The 19,659-nt window shown below is 43.8% G+C and overlaps 1 protein-coding gene across 2 annotated transcripts in view; it reads left to right on the top strand.

Moving 5' to 3' along the window:
* The first annotated feature begins 5,574 nt into the window (after positions 1-5,574).
* The window catches only part of ATF1 (activating transcription factor 1), a 36,705-nt gene continuing 22,620 nt past the window's right edge, over positions 5,575-19,659 (top strand). The window contains exon 1 of one of the 2 annotated variants that reach the window (XM_056562703.1): positions 5,575-5,821. The gene's annotated coding sequence lies outside the window, so the exon portion shown is untranslated. The other variant, XM_056562704.1, reaches the window with a different exon arrangement.

Raw genomic sequence — 19,659 nt, 5'->3', positions numbered from 1 at the left:
GGTGTACATAATAATAAAATAATAAATTATACATAAATAAATAATTATTAAAAGTGAATCAGTTCATAAAAAATATATTTGAAATAAATGTGTGAATATAAACACACAGTAACCACTGTCTTATAGATGTAAACTCTCCTCCTACAGTAGGTATAAATACAGAAAATTAGGGGTTTGCTCCTATGCATCTTTAAGCTCCAATCATTCAGGCCACGTGTGATCACATCCATTGATCTATCGGGATGGAAGAAAACAAAAAAAGGAGGGAAAAATGGGGAGGGAAAGAAGTGGAGGGGGGGGGAAAGGGGGGGGGGGGAGGAAAAAGGGGGAGGGAAAGAAGGGGAGGGGGAGGGGGGAAAAGACAGGGGGCGGGAGAAAAGGAAGGGGAAAGGGAAAAGAAAAAACAAAAGAAGAAGAAAAAGAGGGAAAGAAAGGAAAGACGAAGAGATGAAAAGAAAAGAAAAAAAAGGAAAGAAACAATAAAAGATTGGTAAGTATATCACAAAAAGAAGAAAAACAGAACGACATTAAAATCACTTAAAAACCATAATATACATAAAAACAGAATCAGTAACGCAAATACAAAAATGTATTACAAACAAGGATGGTGGATATTAATTTAATTCATTTCAAAAGAGGGGCAAAACTATTGTGGTCATTAAGGCCATACGGACTAGTGGTTTTTAAAGTAAAGATCCACCTGGATTCTTTCTGGGCCAGGGCCTTCCTCCAATTCCCCCCTCTTGACCCAATCAAAACTCTGTCTATCCTTCTCACCTTTAGTAGTCTCCCGTCGCTGTTATAATGTTCTCGGAAGTGGCGTGGTAGTGTTTTAAGGGTAGATACATCATCCGCTTCTTTCACTGCTTCAATCCCACGAACATGCTCCCTAACTCTCCTTCTCAACTCCCTAGATGTCAAACCAACATAAATTAGGTGACAGGGGCAAGTAGCATAATAAATTACACCAAATGTACAGCAGTTGATGGTGTGTGATGGTGAATTTCTTCCCTCCAGATGAGTCAAAGAAATCCTCCGCTCTCTCTATATTGGGACATGCCACACATCCCCCGCAGGGTTTACACCCCCATTTCGGACCTAGAGAACCAAATATTCCAGGATTGGAACGTCCTTTGTGGTGACTGTGCACCAATATGTCCCTGAGGTTTTTAGCCCGGCGATATGTAACAGATGGTGTTGTTGATAAATAAGATGACAAAGTAGGGTCCATTTTCAAAATGGACCAGTGTTTGGCCAATATTCGTTGGACTTGCCGCCACCTAGTGTTAAACATTGAAATGTATCTCACCTGTGGCTCAGTGGTGTCCTTTTTCTTCTGTACAAGTAGTGCCGATCTTGGTGTCTCCTTTGCCCTCCTGTATCCCTTTTGTATGTCTTCATTACGATAACCTCTTTCATTAAAGCGATTTGTGAAATCCTTTGCTTGTTCTTCAAAGAACTCCTCAGTAGAGCATATTCTCTTTATACGCAAAAATTGACCTGTAGGGATGTTCGCAATCAGCGGTTTGGGGCAAGATGATGACGCATGCAGCAGAGAGTTTGTGGAGGTCTTTTTCCTAAAAACATTAGAGGAGATATAACCGTCATCATCAATGCTCAGGGATACATCAAGGAAGTCCATATCCTTTCTTCCATATTTGTAAGTTAATTTGATGTTAAATGGATTGTTGTTCAATGTGCTCATAAAACTAGCAAGGTCATCTTCAGTCCCATGCCACAGGAACAATACGTCGTCAATAAAGCGACCCCACATTGATATTTTATCTATCAGGGGTGCTGGATCAATCATAAAAATTCTCCTCTACCACAGCCCCAGGAACAGATTTGCATATGAGGGTGCACAAGCCGCCCCCATAGCTGTCCCCTGGAGTTGCAGGTAGAGGAGGTTCCCAAACAAGAAAAAATTATGAGTAAGCGCATACTGTAATAAATTCAGTATCAACTTACTGAGTTCTGGGTCCATGTCGGTCATAGAGAGAAAGAACTGCACAGGTTCAATCCCATCTTGATGTCGTATTGAAGTATAAAGCGATTCAACATCGCACGTGACCATAATAGCGCCATCATCCAGCTGTACTCCATCTAGTCGTTTCAGGATGTCTGTTGTGTCTTTTAAGTGTGATGGAAGAGATGCCACAATCTGTTTAAAAAAATAGTCAATAAACCTGCAAATGGGTTCAGACAAGGAGTTATTACCAGACACAATAGGGCGCCCTGGTGGGCACTCTAGCTGTTTATGAACCTTAGGCAATAGATATAATGTCACCACTGTAGGATATACAGGTATCAAACACTCCATCTGTTTCTGAGTGATTACCCCACTTGAACGAGCTTGATCTAAAATAGAGATCAACTCCCCCTTGAATTTCTCCAAGGGGTTGAAGGACAGTCTTTTGTAACACACACCATCACGTAACTGCCGCATTGCCTCCTTCTCATACACGGACCTGGGCCAAAGGACGACATTACCCCCTTTGTCCGAGGGTTTGATTACAATGTCGTCCATTTTTCCCAGGTCCATGAGAGCTCATCGTTGTCCATAGGTAAAATTATCATAATCTCTGGTATTTGGAATCTTCTCAAATTCTGCTGATACCAGTTGTACAAAAATATCAATATTAGGGAACAGTGACAAGGAGGGAAAGGTCTTGGATGGTAATAGTAAGTTTTTTGGAAACTTACCTCTTTGCGGATCATCTTGTTCCTCCAGCAGTGCGGTAAGTGCATTAACAGCCTCAATCTCCTGAGACTCTTATTCTGTCTTGGACTCCTGACAGAGACTCTGGATGATGTCGTAGATTCAGTTCCTGTAGAGACAACTGAAGAAAAAGATGGCAAACGGTTCTGACGTTCACCAATCGGTTGCTTCCATTTATAAACCTTATTGTTGGTGGCATCATTAAGGTCACGTTGACATTTCTTAGATTTAGTGGTTATAATATGCTTCTCCCAAATTTTCATAGATTCATCTAGTTCCTTTTTAAAAGTAGTAAATTCATCACTTGAAAGTGCAGCCTTAATCTCATTCTCAGTTTTTTCAATCTGTATACAATTCAGATAGAGTCTGAGTATTGGAGTCCACAATAGTTTGCATAAAAATCCTAGAACAATTATTACATGCCTCCTCCCATTTTTTCACACATTCTTCATTATCCAGACTAAATGAAGGAAAAGTCTGTACTCGCAAGCCTCTTGGAATCAGAGATTTGGAGATATAACTAGCTAATGAAGTTTTATTCCACCATACCTTCATTTCACGATGGACAAGATTCCGGAGGGAAAATAAAACTTATCCCTTATCAGCAAAGGGGATAAGTTTCTGATCGCGTAGGGTCCAACAGCTGGAGCCCCTCCCTGTAATCTCCTGTACAGGGACCAGTTACTTTACCAGTCTTCTGCGTGCCCCAGCCCTTACCCTCTTAGACAGGCTTCAGTGACAGCCTGCTCAGCAAGTCATTCTGTGGATAGGGCATAAGTTTTATTTCCCCAGACTACCCAATTAAACATGTTGCCCCAGAAAGAATGTTAGATATTTTCATCAAGTTATTAACAGTTTTAATATTTAGAAATCTAGTAAAAACTTGCTGAGAGGTCTCATTTTGTAGGGAAAGTAAGGGGGAACTATATTATCAGCTGCCAGCGGGAGAAGGAGATTGATTCTATCCACAGCCCTCCCCTTACAGCATCGCTTAGCAGCAGAACCACTGGGGGCTCACAATGATTTATGCTAGAAATTATTTAAAGGAAAACTGTCAGCCTGATCACCAGCGCCAAACCCAATACACTGGGTTATAGTGTGAGTAAACAAGAGTACAATGAGGGGTCACTTCCCCATCCAGTAGTTTAGAAAATATTGTCCCCCCATAGCTCAAAGGGGTACTCCACTCCCCAGCGTTCGGAACATCTAGTTCCAAATGCTGGGTGCGGGCTTTGGGGTTGCCCTGCCCCCTCGTGATGTCATGCCCCGCCCCTCGTGACACCCCGCCGCACCCTCTCAATGCAAGTCTATGGGAGGGGGTGTGACGGCTGTCACGCCCCCTCCCATAGACTTGCATTGAGGGGGTGGGGCATGACGTCACTAGGGGCGTGGTGACCACCGAAGCCCGCACCCAGCATTTGGAACTAGATGTTCCGAACGCTGGGGAGTGGAGTGCATATCTGGATTGCTGCGCAATGGAGGCTGGTCTTGCTTCCCAGCCTCCTCCTCTACACAGTGTGAATAGCACACATGACCGCAGGCTCTCACGTCACTAAGATGTGAGAGTATATTCATGAATATTCAAATAATAGGCAGGCTTGTGCTGTGTACAGGAGGTGTGAAGCCTCCATTGTGCAGAAATCTAGCTCTGCATTTAAGCTGCGGAGGACAATATCTTCTAAACTACTGGATGGATTTCTGTGTGGGGTGGCATTTCTTTGGGGGGCCGCACAGTCCTCCATGTGCTTGCCAGAGGTAGCCTGACTGCCATTAGGTACCGAGATGAGATCCTCAGACCCCTTGTGAGACCATATGTTGGTGCAATTGGCCCTGGGTTCCTCCTAATGCAAGACCATGCTAGACCTCATGTGGCTGGAGTGTGTCAGCAGTTCCTGCAAGAGGAAGGCATTGATGCTAAGGACTGGCCCGCCCGTTCGCCAGACCTGAATCAGATTGAGCACATCTGGGACATCATGTCTCGCTCCATCCACCAACGCCACGTTGCACCACAGACTGTCCAGGAGTTGGCGGTCCTTTAGTCCAGGTCTGGGCGGACATCCCTCAGGAGACCATCCCCCACCTCATCAGGAGCATGCCCAGGCATTGTAGGGAGGTCATACGGGCACGTGGAGGCCACACACACTACTGAGCCTCATTTTGACTTGTTTTAAGGACATTACATCAAAGTTGGATCAGTCTGTAGTGTGGTTTTCCCACTTTGATTTTGAGTGTGACTCCATATCCAGACCTCCATGGGTTAATAAATTTGATTTCCATTGATAATTTGTGTGATTTTGTTGTCAGCACATTCAACTATGTAAAGACGAAAGTATTTCATACGATTAGTTCATTCATTCAGATCTAGGATGTGTTATCTTAGTGTTCCCTTTTTTTTTTTTTTTGAGCAGTGTATTATTAGGTAGACCCCAAAGTATTATAGTGTCTGCTATTACATTTTACTATCCAAACTGCAGCAGGCAGAGCGGCACAATGGCTGCCATCCCCTGTAGTGCGGTCACGCATGACTGTGTCACGTAATGTAATGCATACAGCGTGTGATGTCAGCCTGACTGGAAGAGGCAGTTCTCTAATCCTCGTCTATATCTGGCTGCACCTCCCCCTCCCTCCAGAACAATGAGATCACCGCTGACTGTGAGCCATACCTGGGAACGTACCAATATCACAATAAGCAGGGGGGAAACCTGGTCTGCGTACAGTAAGATCACGTCATGTAACGCACAGCACACTCCCTCCACCCCCTAGCGGGCCATTTATCCAGTCTCCCAAGCGGAAGAGGAATGACCTCCCGCCTTTCCCCTAGTAGCACGTCACCATGGTAGTGACGTCACGGTTTACGCTGACGTCAAGCCGAGGCCTACAGGACGACGTACAAGGTGTTACTGACTGCGCGGATGAGGGCGCTGTGTCCTGCCTGGCCTCGGCCCCGCTGGGTTTGGCGATTTCTCGGTTCCGTGTTAGCGACTTTGTGAGGTTCTTCCTGTGACGGGATCCGAAGAGGAGGCGGCTCCCCTGGGGACCCGAGACGTTCACCCCGGTGATTGGCTGGAGCGGATCCCTGAGCTGTGAGTTCAGAGGACGCAGGTAATTAAAGCAAAACAGCAGCCTGGGCGGAGGAGGAGCGGGGGAGAGCACCTGGCCGGGCCGCGGGAGAAGGAGGAGGCCGGGGCACCGATCACCGCTCCTCTGCCCGGCCATGGCTTTGTGTATTGTGGCGGAGCCCCCGGTGACTCCATAGGAGCCTGGCCATGCGGTTAACCCCTTGGTGGCGGGATGTGTGCAGCCCCAGTCATCACTCCTCTCTGCAGAGAATAAAGTACTCGGAGCAAAACCTACTCGTGTATTATATTGTTGTAATTGGTCTATTATACTGTTAGAATGTATTAGTCTATTATACTGTTATAACTGGTCTATTATACTGTTAGAATGTATTGGTCTGGCGGGAGGGTAGAGGGTTAATCTGTACTGCAGCATTTCCCTGCTTCCCTTCCATGAATGTTTGTGTTCTCGATCTGATACAAGTAGGACATTAGCTGCAGGGGTTCTCCCCATCAGGGGTCTCATTGGGGGTCTGACCACTGGCGCCCCTACAGATCATTATGACTCCCACCCCATAGTGTCCAGCTTTTGCTTGACTACAGTCCCCATCATGCCCAGATAACTGCAGGCTGTTTAGGCATGATGGGAGTTGTAGTTTTGCAACAGCTGGAGAACCACAGATTGGGCAACCCTGTCCTAGAGCTGTTAATCGGGGGATTGTGTCACCAGTTGTTGCAGAAGTACAACTCCCTGCATACCTGGACAGCCTTTGACATGCTGGGAGTTGTAATTTTGCAACAGCTGGAGGCACCATGGTTCTTAAATATTGAGTTATGGTAAACTTAAGGGTATGTTCACACGCGCGTATTTTTCAGCGGGTTTTCCGCTGCATATTTAAAAGTGGGTGGGCTCTTCTTGGCTGTCCGCAGCAGATTTTCCACGGCGGAATGTACACTGCGGAAAATCCGCCGCAAGCCCCATTGAAGTCAGTAGGGACTGGTGGATTTTCCGCAGCGGAAATTCCGCAGCGGAAAATTTGCGGACAGCCGAGAAGAGCTCGCCCACTTTCAAATACACAGTGGAAAACCCGCTAAAAAAAAAATCAGCGTGTGTGAACGTACCATAAGGCACTGTTCCCTAACCCAGGTGCCTCCAGCTGTTGCACAACTACAATTCCCAGCATGACTGGGCAGCCAAACACTGTCCAGGCATGCTGGGAGTTGTAGTTGTGCAACTGCTGGAGGCACCCTGGTTGGGAAACACATCCTCAAGCAGTGCTGCTTATCTTGCTTATATAGTAGCTACGGGGCTAATGCTCATTCAGCTAAAAGCTCTCTCTCTGGATTCCCACATACACATGGATGCTCAGTTGAGCGTGCATATGTTTCCAGTAGGAAGAAAGATGCTGGCATATATCTCTGGCAGCGGCTCATCTGTCTGGGAACAAAAGGATAAGGCAGTTGAAATCCTAACTTGGATCGCGGGTGGTCTGACCGCTGGGACACCCCATGATCTCCTGTAGGGGACCCGGCAGTTTGCAGGAAGGAGGTGTGTTGTTCTCCAGCGTGACACGGCGGCCAGCACATATGTATCCCATAGTGCAGTGGTCTTCAACCTGCAGACCTCCAGATGTTGCAAAGCTACAACTCCCAGCATGCCCGTAGTTTTGCAACATCTATAGGTCCGCAGGTTGAAGACCACTGCCATAGAGATACATGGAGGGGGCGTGTCAGCCGCCGCATTGTGCAGTGACAGATACGCCCCTTTCATGCGGACTGCCGTGGCCCTGTACAGGAGATCATGGGGGATCCCAGCGGTCAGACCACCCGCGATCTATAACTTATCCCCTATCCTTCGGATAGAGGAGAAGTTATTTTGCACTTGACTATTCCTATAAGTTAGATGTTGGCTGTTACGGCCATCGTACAACTTAGTGAAACGTCTTTCCTACATGTAGTACAAGATGCTTTGCCAGGTTCAAACTGAAATCCAACACAAAAGCTGCCGGAGTGCTCAGTCTCCAGTTCTTACATCTTCTCCCCTGAATGATCTTTTACTGATTTATGACCAGATCAAAGGTCAGCTTTCAGCTGGTCATAAATTGGTTTGAAAGTTCAGGAGAAAAGAGGCAAGAACTGGAGACTGATGTGTTCAAATTCAGTCTGAACGGGACGAGCAGCCTGTACTTCATGTAGAATGAATGCATGCAGGCTGTGCAATAGAAACTGAGCAAAAATTTTAATAAAGACTAATGGAAAACATGCTTTGTGCACCGTAGTAAGTACAAAGCAGTTACTTTGGGGGTGCTGTACTCGGCTGTCTCAGGAGCTCCCATGGAGTTGCATGGAGTGGGCGTGTCGTCGATCACGTGGAGAGCCGGGACGCCGTTCTGGGACCCCCCATGGTCATACACTTATCACCTATCAGACAGACGGGTTTGTGTCATAGATAGTAGGGATCGACCAATATCGTTTTTTTTGTTTGTTTTTTTAGGGCAGATACTAGAGATGAGCGAACTTACAGTAAATTCGATTCGTCACTAACTTCTCGGCTCGGCAGTTGATGACTTTTCCTGCGTAAATTAGTTCAGCCTTCAGGTGCTCCGGTGGGCGAGAAAAGGTGGATACATTCCTAGGAAAGAGTCTCCTAGTACTGTATCCACCATTTCCAGCCCACCGGAGCACCTGAAATCTGAACTAATTTATGCAGGATAAGACATCAACTGCCGAGCCGAGAAGTTCGTGACGAATCGAATTTACTGTAAGTTCGCTCATCTCTAGCAGATACCGATAATCTACGACCTTTCAGGCTGATAGCCGATAACTTATACCGATATTCCAGTACAAGTTATCGCCTATTTCCCCGGCCCCGCAGATCAATGATTTAAAGCGGGCGCTTTAAATCAATGAACTGCAGCCGCTTTTGCGGGGTTAGAGACCGCCGCCCGCTTCTCTCCCCCTGCTTGTCCTGGGGTCCTCCCTAGTCCAACCACCACCGCCGCTGCCCCATTGCCTCCCCCAACCCCGGTTTTATAATTACCTGTTCCCGGGGTCCGCGCTACTTCTAGCTCCGGCAGCGTCCTGAGCTGTCACTTTGCGCACTGATGGTGATATCGCGTTGAGGACGTCGCTGCGCGCATAACGTCGCTGTGCTGCGCAGCGTGCATAACGTCGTTGGAGCCAGAAGTAGCGCGGACCCCGGGAACAGGTAATTATAAAATCGGGGATGGGGGAGGTAATGGGGCTGCGGCGGTGGTCACTGGCCAGGGGGGCGGGGCATTATCGGCAAGGTAATTGCTGATACCGAAAATGTCCAAAATCGTGATTATCGGCCAAACCGATAATCGGTCGATCCCTAATAGTGCCCTGGGTTTGATTGCAATATTATTGCGGTAGGCTGGATGTAATTCATGCACGTACATGTAGTTTCCTTCTTTTTTTTACCCTGGTGTTGGTGCCGTTGGAGAAAATTAATCAAAACCCGTGCAGCGGAAAAGTTCCCCATAGCAACCAATCAGATCACTCTTTTAATTTTAGAGACCCTAATGGAAATACAAGAAGTAATCTGGTTGCTTTGGGCATCTGGCTAACTTTTTCTCTGCACATGTTTTAAAATTCTTCCCCATTAACCCCTCCACGTCTTTAGACCTACAGGAATTTTGTAACGGGTATCTTTATTCAGTTTTTTTCGTATCTAATCCTGTGTTAGTCCCAAATATAGGGTGACGAGAATGATTGATCTTGTCTTCGTGTATATCGCACTTTTTATATACGGGCAGTTATAATACTCAATGTTATTTATAAAAAAGGAGCCAATGCAATGTCCTGGGGCCTATCAGCCTGGAGGTCTGGCACCCGTAGACACTACTAACAGGATCATATTGTGCTGGTGTTTGCTGGGTAATTCAGTCAGTCAGTGTGGGGAACTTCCAGCCGCTCTATATACAATGAACAGTCATCTATAGAGTGAGGGGAGGGGGAGTGCCAAAGATGGCATCTCTCCTGCCCACACAACGCCAGGTGTATGACGTCACGGTGTTTCCATGGCTTCTGCTCTGGGGTACACGTTGTTCACACTGAGCGCTGCAGTTTTTGCTGATGCTGCAGGAAAATGATGATATCAGATTGTGGTCATGTCGACTCGTTGGCCTTCCGAGGTCCAGCCACAACGTACAGCACAGGAACAGCTTGGAAGTGAGTGATTTGCTTTATGACAGTCTTTGCCAAACAGGGAGCCTCCAGCTGTTGCAAAACTACAACTCCTAGCATGCCCGGACAGCCTTTGGCTGTCCGGGCATGCTGGGAGTTGTAGTTTTGCAACAGCTGGAGGCTCCCTGTTTGGCAAGCACTGTCTAATAAGCCTTCTTCAAACAATAGTTACTGCACCCCCCCACCACCTACCTTCCCCAAACAGCTAACACAACTAGATAGGGTACAGAATGTACCTATATTGCCCATCAAGCTGTGACATATCTAGTAAGACTGCTTTCACACTATAAAATTCGGAAGATAGTAACTGGAGAAATAGTGCATTTTTTTTTAAATTTTACTTTTAATTACTACATAATTACTATTGTAAATAGTCTTTTTCCAGTGGACAGTCGAACATATCAGATTCAACAACTCATTAATTGTGAAACACGGAACATCATTTATATTGCACTATACCCATGCCCGAAGTGGTATGTAGGCAAGACTACGCAAGAGTTCCGTAGGCGTATATCGCAACATTCGGACCGGAACAAATACTCCTCTGGCCAGGCACATGCATGTTGCCCATAACGGGAAATGGCAAGATCTATCCTTTGTCAGTCTGTGCCAATTGAAAATGAGACCAAGAAAGGGGTACATTGAAAACCACCTCCTACAAGAGGAAGCTAAATGGATTTGGAGACTAAGTCAAGCACCCCTTGGCATTAAAGGGGTACTACCATGCTGACAACTTATCTCCTATCTAAAGGATAGGGGATAAGTTGCCTGATCGTGCGGGGTCCCACCGCTGGGGACCCCCGCGATCTCACACGCAGCACCCCGCTCTCATCAGGCCCCGGAGCGAACGGATGACTGCCGATCACGGGGCCAGAGTATTGTGACATCATGGCCCCGCCCCCATGTGATGTCACATTCCGTCCCCTCAATGTAAGTCTATGGCAGCGGGCGAGACATCTGTCTCACCCCTGCCATAGACTTGCATTGAGGGGGCGGAGCTGTGAGATCACGATCACCGGCCCCGTCATCAGACCCGAAGCGGATGTTCGCTCCGGGGCCCGATGAGAGCGGGTGCTGCGTGCGAGATTGCGGGGGTCCACACGGTAGTACCCCTTTTAATGAAGGCTTCTCATATGCTGCTTTCCTTTTAAGTAATAATGTATTTCATGGATAGATTACATCCCAGATACTTATTTGGCATGAACAATTAATTGCAGATATGAATAATTATTTCTTAAGTGTGAACATCGTGACCTTAGTAGTTGGCTGCATTATTCTAGAGATTGAACTTCTAGATAATGGCCTATAATCATCCCATTTCTTTGGTAGGATGGACCATCTAGTGACTTATTGTGATTGATGGACAAATCTACTACTTCTGTATCTCGTATGGGATGAATGGTACTTGCCTAAATTGGAATATACCGATTATATAAAGAGTCCAATTGACACAATGGTGGAGATGGAATTACATATAGGGACTACTTGGACTAATGGTTCAGTTAGATGCCTAACTCTATTAACCCCTTAATGACAAAGACAATTAGGTCTGGAGTCTGGACGCCTCTTTAAGACCAGGCCTGTTTTTTCAAATCGGGGATGTCTGACTTTATTAGAGAATAACTCTGGTAACGTTTTGCCAATCATGATAATGCTGACATAGTTTTTTAGTCACAAGTTGTCCTTCATGTACATAGTAAAAGTAAGCCGATATCATTTGTAGTTTTTAATTTTTATTTTAACAATGCAAAAATCATGAAATAAAAAAAATATTTTATTTTTGCTATTTTAACACTAATAGGTTGCATATATTTATACTTTCTGCCCAGTTTATGAAACTTATACTTTCAGATGTCTACTTTATTTTGAAAGAATTTCTTTTGTTTTTAACATTTTAAATGAATTAGAAACCTAACTATTTAACTTGAAATTTTCTAAATTTGAAAAGTACATCTTTTTTTAAATGTGGTATGCAAGGTTTGCAGAAATTTGAAGGTGTTAGAACATAGGACCCCCCCCCCCCCCAAATGACCCCATTTAAAAAAAAAAGGTATTCACTAGGGGGTACAGTGAGTATTTTAACACCATAGTTTTTTGGCAGGAATATAAAGTCAGTTAGAAATTAGAAACTTGCTTTTTTTTTCCACAAGTGCATCATTTGTGGGACATATTTTTTGTACATCGCTTCTGATATAGAAAGAAATGCACCCTATATTTTATTGAGCCGCTCAGCCCGTGTTTGGAAATACCCCCGCTTTGGTCATATTTGGTTCCTTGGCCGCATGGTAGGACCCAGAAGGAGAGAAGCGCCATTTGGCTTTCAGGGCATCATTTTATGCCGAATGGATTATAGGCCGCACTTCATGCCTGCAAAGGGTTTTAGCTGCCAGAACCCCCACAAGTGACCCCATTTTGGTAACTACACCCCCTAAAGTATTCTCCTAGACAAAAGTGAGTCCTTTTTGTGTGGCTGGAATGGATAAAGTCAGTGGAATTTTTTTTTTTCTTTTCACAAATGCATCATTTGTGGGACATATTTGTTGTACATTGCATCTGAAAAATAGAAATAGAGGGAGCCCCCTGCCTCTGTCTAAACTCCTTACTGCTCGCGGTTGCAAGGGTTAAACTGCAGTGCGGTAGGTTAAAGGTTTATGTGACCATTAGATGTATGGAAATCCATACTTTCCACTAATTGGATTATACACATCTAACAGCAAATTGAGCTATTGTTAGTTAATAAACTTAGGCATCAACCCACAGGTATCGGTGAATAATTTTGTATACTTCTGTCAGCTAATGTACTAGAGGCACCATAGCTCAATTTAGTCTAAGTCCCAACACACTGTGAATAACACAAAGTGCTAACGCAGGCGCAACAGTGACGGAGCGAGGAATAGAAGTCCGTCGGACGCAGTAACTACCATGTGCTGAATGTTAACTCGCGCGCAGTGACAGCAGCGCAAGATGGGAAAAACTATGTTCCCCGCACACGAACGGACATGCCCCAGTGTAGCTCTATTTCCCCTTTATCCCATGACTGTGTGCTGTCTATAAAATGCCTTCTATATGGATGACCATGTGATATACATGTCACTCTGTCTCCTTCACTGCGCTCCTTGCTTGAAAACAGTGTAAGGCATGGTTCCCATTACGTTTTCCCCCATACGGGAGCGCATACGGCAGGGGAGTGCTAAAAACTTGCGCTCCCGTATGCCTTTCTATGCGCTCCCGTATGTAATTCATTTCAATGAGCCGACGGCAGTGAAACTTTCGGTCGGCTCATTTTTTGCCCCGTATGCGCTTTTACAACCGGACCTAAAACCGTGGTCAACCACGGTTTTAGGTGCGGGGCAAAAATGATCCCGTTTCACTGAGGTTATTAACATTTGACCGCTAAGCGGTCACTAAGACCCTAAATTTCCCACCCAATTTAAAACTTAACGTTTAATGAGCCGAGATTAAAATAACCTCACACATATTGATCCATGGTGCATTGATTGGCATGACACTGCATGCTATAGAAGTGAATTGAAAAATTAGACTGTGGCTGCAGTCCACAGTCTATAGTGTGAGACAATTAAAAATCTAACACATTGCCCGCCCGCCCGACGTTTCGCCACAGGCTGTGGCTTTATCAAGGGCTAAGAGGCAAATGGCGTGCAAACAAGCCTTGCAGGGGTTTAAATAACCTCCTGTCTCTAACGTCATTAGAACATGTCACTTCCTGTATTAACATGACATCTCATTGGTTACAATCATATGCAGACTCATGATTGACCGCTTCCTGGCCAATGAATTTTTAGACCAGGATGCATCTTGCTATATTCGTTTGATTGACAGCATCCTTGACCAACCAGCTGAGAACAATCAAGCTTCTGAACTCCTCATTGGTGCCGGAAGCTGTATACGTATGTGCGCCATCGGTCCTGCGCTAACTAATAGCTTCCCGAACCTCCGATATGGGCGCATGCGCAGTACGGATGCGCAGAAAAACGTGCGCGAATACTTAGTCATATACAGGCACTGCTGGAAGCTGCGCGACAGACATATGCGCCGGCACTTAGCCGATTTTTGGCATATGATTCACTCATGGCTATTGTGATAGGGCTGTAATACACAATATAACCACTATTGTGAACAACGACTGCGTAGCAAGTGATAGGTTAATTCGAGAACACTAGTAAGTTACTATCTGGCAATATAAGACGGCCAACCTAGCAACGCAAGTATAAGATCAGAACAAGGAAATATTAATCGATAGAGGGAGGAGCAATTACTCATCTGTTCTGCATAGATGTAGTCATAATTAATTCATATCATCAACGGAAGTTAATCATAAATATAATTAATAAAGGCTTATAAAGGCTCTTCTATATAGTAACAATTGTAATAAGTGATTCCTGTCCTACAAGAAGGCTGCAAAGGTGAAGCCTTCATTCAGTCCATTTGGACGGGGGTAGTGTACCTAGCCACTTGCAATTGTCCTAAAATCTATGTAGGAAAGACAGTTCAACAATTGCGTAGGCGTATCTCAAAACATATGAGTACTATTAACACCTACCAAGATACGCCAATTGCTAGGCATATGAGGACTGTACACAATGATGCTCCCTTTGAATTACGTTTCTGTGGCATTACCCAGTGTAAACTAGGTCCGAGACGTGGCAATCTTAACACCAGACTGCTTCAAGAAGAAGCCCGTTGGATTTGGAGATTAAAATCCCAAAGTCCAAATGGACTGAATGAAGGCTTCACCTTTGCAGCCTTCTTGTAGGACAGGAATCACTTATTACAATTGTTACTATATAGAAGAGCCTTTATAAGCCTTTATTAATTATATTTATGATTAACTTCCGTTGATGATATGAATTAATTATGACTACATCTATGCAGAACAGATGAGTAATTGCTCCTCCCTCTATCGATTAATATTTCCTTGTTCTGATCTTATACTTACGTTGCTAGGTTGGCCGTCTTATATTGCCAGATAGTAACTTACTAGTGTTCTCGAATTAACCTATCACTTGCTACGCAGTCGTTGTTCACAATAGTGGTTATATTGTGTATTACAGCCCTATCACAATAGCCATGAGTGAATCATATGCCAAAAATCGGCTAAGTGCCGGCGCATATGTCTGTCGCGCAGCTTCCAGCAGTGCCTGTATATGACTAAGTATTCGCGCACGTTTTTCTGCGCATCCGTACTGCGCATGCGCCCATATCGGAGGTTCGGGAAGCTATTAGTTAGCGCAGGACCGATGGCGCACATACGTATACAGCTTCCGGCACCAATGAGGAGTTCAGAAGCTTGATTGTTCTCAGCTGGTTGGTCAAGGATGCTGTCAATCAAACGAATATAGCAAGATGCATCCTGGTCTAAAAATTCATTGGCCAGGAAGCGGTCAATCATGAGTCTGCATATGATTGTAACCAATGAGATGTCATGTTAATACAGGAAGTGACATGTTCTAATGACGTTAGAGACAGGAGGTTATTTAAACCCCTGCAAGGCTTGTTTGCACGCCATTTGCCTCTTAGCCCTTGATAAAGCCACAGCCTGTGGCGAAACGTCGGGCGGGCGGGCAATGTGTTAGATTTTTAATTGTCTCACACTATAGACTGTGGACTGCAGCCACAGTCTAATTTTTCAATTCACTTCTATAGCATGCAGTGTCATGCCAATCAATGCACCATGGATCAATATGTGTGAGGTTATTTTAATCTCGGCTCATTAAACGTTAAGTTTTAAATTGGGTGGGAAATTTAGGGTCTTAGTGACCGCTTAGCGGTCAAATGTTAATAATATTGGATTTACCCTCCACTCATAGGTCCCTCCTATTGCATTAATTAATTGGAGTTAATCACTCCCTTTTGTGGACTGTCAAGCTTATTATGCACTGATGGCTGGATTCCTGTCCAACAAACCTAATTTAGAGCACTCTAAAGCTGATGCTGCTCATGTCTTTTCACTTCAAAATCTTCCCTTTAATCAAGTTGATATAAATTCAGCTTTTAGGGATTTACAAAAAACTTATAAACAGTATTATCGTTCCTGGTGGGAGATTGCCAGTCTCGAAACATACCTCCAGCAAAAAATTGTTTATCGTGGTTTAAGAATCAATATCACTCCTAACTCACATCAAAACGAAACTGAATTTATACAAGGTTGGCAACAACTTTTAACTGAAAACTCCTTACGTATGTTACAATATCTACTAGATTTTGAGAAGGGTGCATTTACAAAAATTGGTATACAGTTGGAAACACAAATTAGTGAAATTAAAATATTCCAAACACAACCTGAGTATCCTCTTTTGGAGCAAAAACTTAAGAAACATCTTGATAGTTTTTTAAGTGAGATTAAAGAAAGGAAACACAGGAAATACGTACGAGACAAGAGGGATTTTGAAACAGGACAGATTTATTTAAAATCACAACAACAAGATTTTCTGGGTAATAGGTATACAGATATTTCGGATTCTGAATACTCAGGTACTGAGGATAGTACTAACGTCCAGAGTGGCCCTAAGAGGTTTCACCCTAGATCGCGATCTAGGAGCAATAAGAGACGTCAACCCTACAGAAAAAATACTGGTACTTTTAAATCTGAGAACACCCCTAGACCACAAGGCCATTCACAACCATGCCCACCTCATACTACTCAAGGAGGTGGCCATCCCTCCATGCACTCACATGGATTTTTATCCTCTGCCTTACCCAATCCTGCAGAGGTACATATGACCCCAGTGATACCTGGTCCTACAGCAACAACAGCTGCCCCACGGGCACCTGGCATTCCAACGATTACTCATATGGGAGGATTACCACAGAATCCCCCTCACCTTTTTTTAGAACCAGGGGTCCAACTGAGGGATCGCGACAAATGGGGATACAATCCAATTCCCAGACAATAACTGATGCTACCAGTGACCAATTGCAAATTTGTAACCTGTCATCCCTAGTTCTGAATGAACACCATCTGTCCGTATTACAAAAGGGGTTATCATTCACCCCTACACCACCTTGTAATATTTTTACTTGGACTAAAGATATAAATCTATTTGGCAGGAAGCTTGCCCTACACAAATTTCACAAAAACCTTGCTACCAATCCTGCTGTGAACAGACAACAAGATCAGCAAGTTGTTACTATGCTAGAACAGCTAGAAGAAGAAAGTGAGACAGGAATTGTCTCAGTTGAAGCTCCCTTCTCTAATCTTAAACCTAAGTCAAGCTTTACACCATCCTTGTCACAATACTCTAATATTGATACTTTTGTTAAGATGGTTACACACGAGATCAGTTCCCTAAGGTCAAGGACTCCCCATATTCCATCTAACTTATCTACGGAAGAAATCCGAGCACTTGATGAAATACAACATAATAATGAGATTGTTTGCAAACCTTCTGATAAAGGAGGAAACATCGTCCTGATGGATAAAAGTTACTATAAGGCTATGGTGATGAGACTGTTGAATGATAAAGATACTTATCGTAAACTTGACCATAACCCACTTCAGGAGTTTAACCAGAATTTACGTACAATTTTACAAGAGGCAAGAATAGACCAATTGATAACAGAAGAAGAATTTAAATATCTCTTTAATCCATCGCCAACAATAGCCACTTTCTACGCCCTTCCTAAGGTGCACAAACGGAGTTCCCCTATCCCTGGCAGACCTATTGTTTCAGGGTGTGACAATATTACACAAAATATCAGTCACTATGTAGATCAATTCTTGGCCCCTTTTGTTTCCTCTCTTCCGTCCTTTATTAAGGATACCAAGGACACTGTGAAGAAATTACAGGAGATCACATTCCCTCCAGGTACCCTTATAGCTAGTTTGGATGTGGAATCTCTCTATACAAACATCCAACATGAACAGGGACTTCATGCTGTACAACATTTCCTAACTACTAAAGGCCTTCAGTACACAGCACACAACAAATTTGTTTTGACCTTATTACGTTTTCTACTTACTCACAATTTTTTCCTTTTTGATAGGCACTTTTATTTTCAGTTGAAGGGCACTGCTATGGGCACTCCTTGTGCACCGAATTATTCTAATTTATTCTTAGGGTGGTGGGAAGACACTCACGTTTTCTCTGACACTTTTCAAGAATTTAACTCTCACATTTTATTTTGGGGTCGTTATATAGATGATATATTGATTTTTTGGGACAGCACCACACAACTATTTCAATCCTTCGTTCAAGCACTTAACACTAATCATATTAATATGCACTTTACTTCTGAAATTCATGATAAATTTCTTCATTTTCTTGACCTCACTATCACTATTGATTCACTTGGTCACATTCACACTTCTATATATCGTAAACCTACGTCAACCAATAGTTTTCTCAATTGGAAGAGTTATCATCCCGTACCATTGAAGAAAGGCATCCCTATCAGTCAATATCTACGAGCCAAAAGGAATTGCTCTGACCCTCTTAAATTTCAAGAAGAATGTGATCTCCTGTATAGACGCTTCACCAATAGAGGTTACCCTAAGAAAGTCCTTCACAAGGCCTTCGCCAGAGCCAGGGCTACTCCAAGATCTGAATTATTACGTGATCACAAATTGGCTAAAGACAATAGTGGCCAAAAGATCATTAGGTGTATCGGAACTTTTGATCAACACAATCAAAAAATCATGAATATACTTAGGAAATATTGGCCTATATTACAGGTGGATAATGACCTTAGGGAGGTGATCTCTACTCACCCCTCTATAACCTATCGTAGAGGACCCAATATTCAAAATCAAATAGTTAGGAGTTTTTATGCAGAGGAGTCTGCATCCAGTTGGTTGAAATCTTCAATTCAAGGATCACATCCATGTGGACGGTGCAATTTTTGCAAATTTATGCCACGTACAAAAGAATTCTCTAATCCGATTGATAATCGGAAATATCAAATTAGGGACTTCATCACCTGTCAAACGACGGGGGTAGTGTACCTAGCCACTTGCAATTGTCCTAAAATCTATGTAGGAAAGACAGTTCAACAATTGCGTAGGCGTATCTCAAAACATATGAGTACTATTAACACCTACCAAGATACGCCAATTGCTAGGCATATGAGGACTGTACACAATGATGCTCCCTTTGAATTACGTTTCTGTGGCATTACCCAGTGTAAACTAGGTCCGAGACGTGGCAATCTTAACACCAGACTGCTTCAAGAAGAAGCCCGTTGGATTTGGAGATTAAAATCCCAAAGTCCAAATGGACTGAATGAAGGCTTCACCTTTGCAGCCTTCTTGTAGGACAGGAATCACTTATTACAATTGTTACTATATAGAAGAGCCTTTATAAGCCTTTATTAATTATATTTATGATTAACTTCCGTTGATGATATGAATTAATTATGACTACATCTATGCAGAACAGATGAGTAATTGCTCCTCCCTCTATCGATTAATATTTCCTTGTTCTGATCTTATACTTACGTTGCTAGGTTGGCCGTCTTATATTGCCAGATAGTAACTTACTAGTGTTCTCGAATTAACCTATCACTTGCTACGCAGTCGTTGTTCACAATAGTGGTTATATTGTGTATTACAGCCCTATCACAATAGCCATGAGTGAATCATATGCCAAAAATCGGCTAAGTGCCGGCGCATATGTCTGTCGCGCAGCTTCCAGCAGTGCCTGTATATGACTAAGTATT

Source organism: Hyla sarda, chromosome 2 (assembly GCF_029499605.1).
Source record: "Hyla sarda isolate aHylSar1 chromosome 2, aHylSar1.hap1, whole genome shotgun sequence".
Taxonomy (NCBI): Eukaryota; Metazoa; Chordata; class Amphibia; order Anura; family Hylidae; genus Hyla; species Hyla sarda.
Note: the sequence above shows the minus strand (reverse complement) of the source record. Positions and strands in the feature narration are given on the sequence as shown.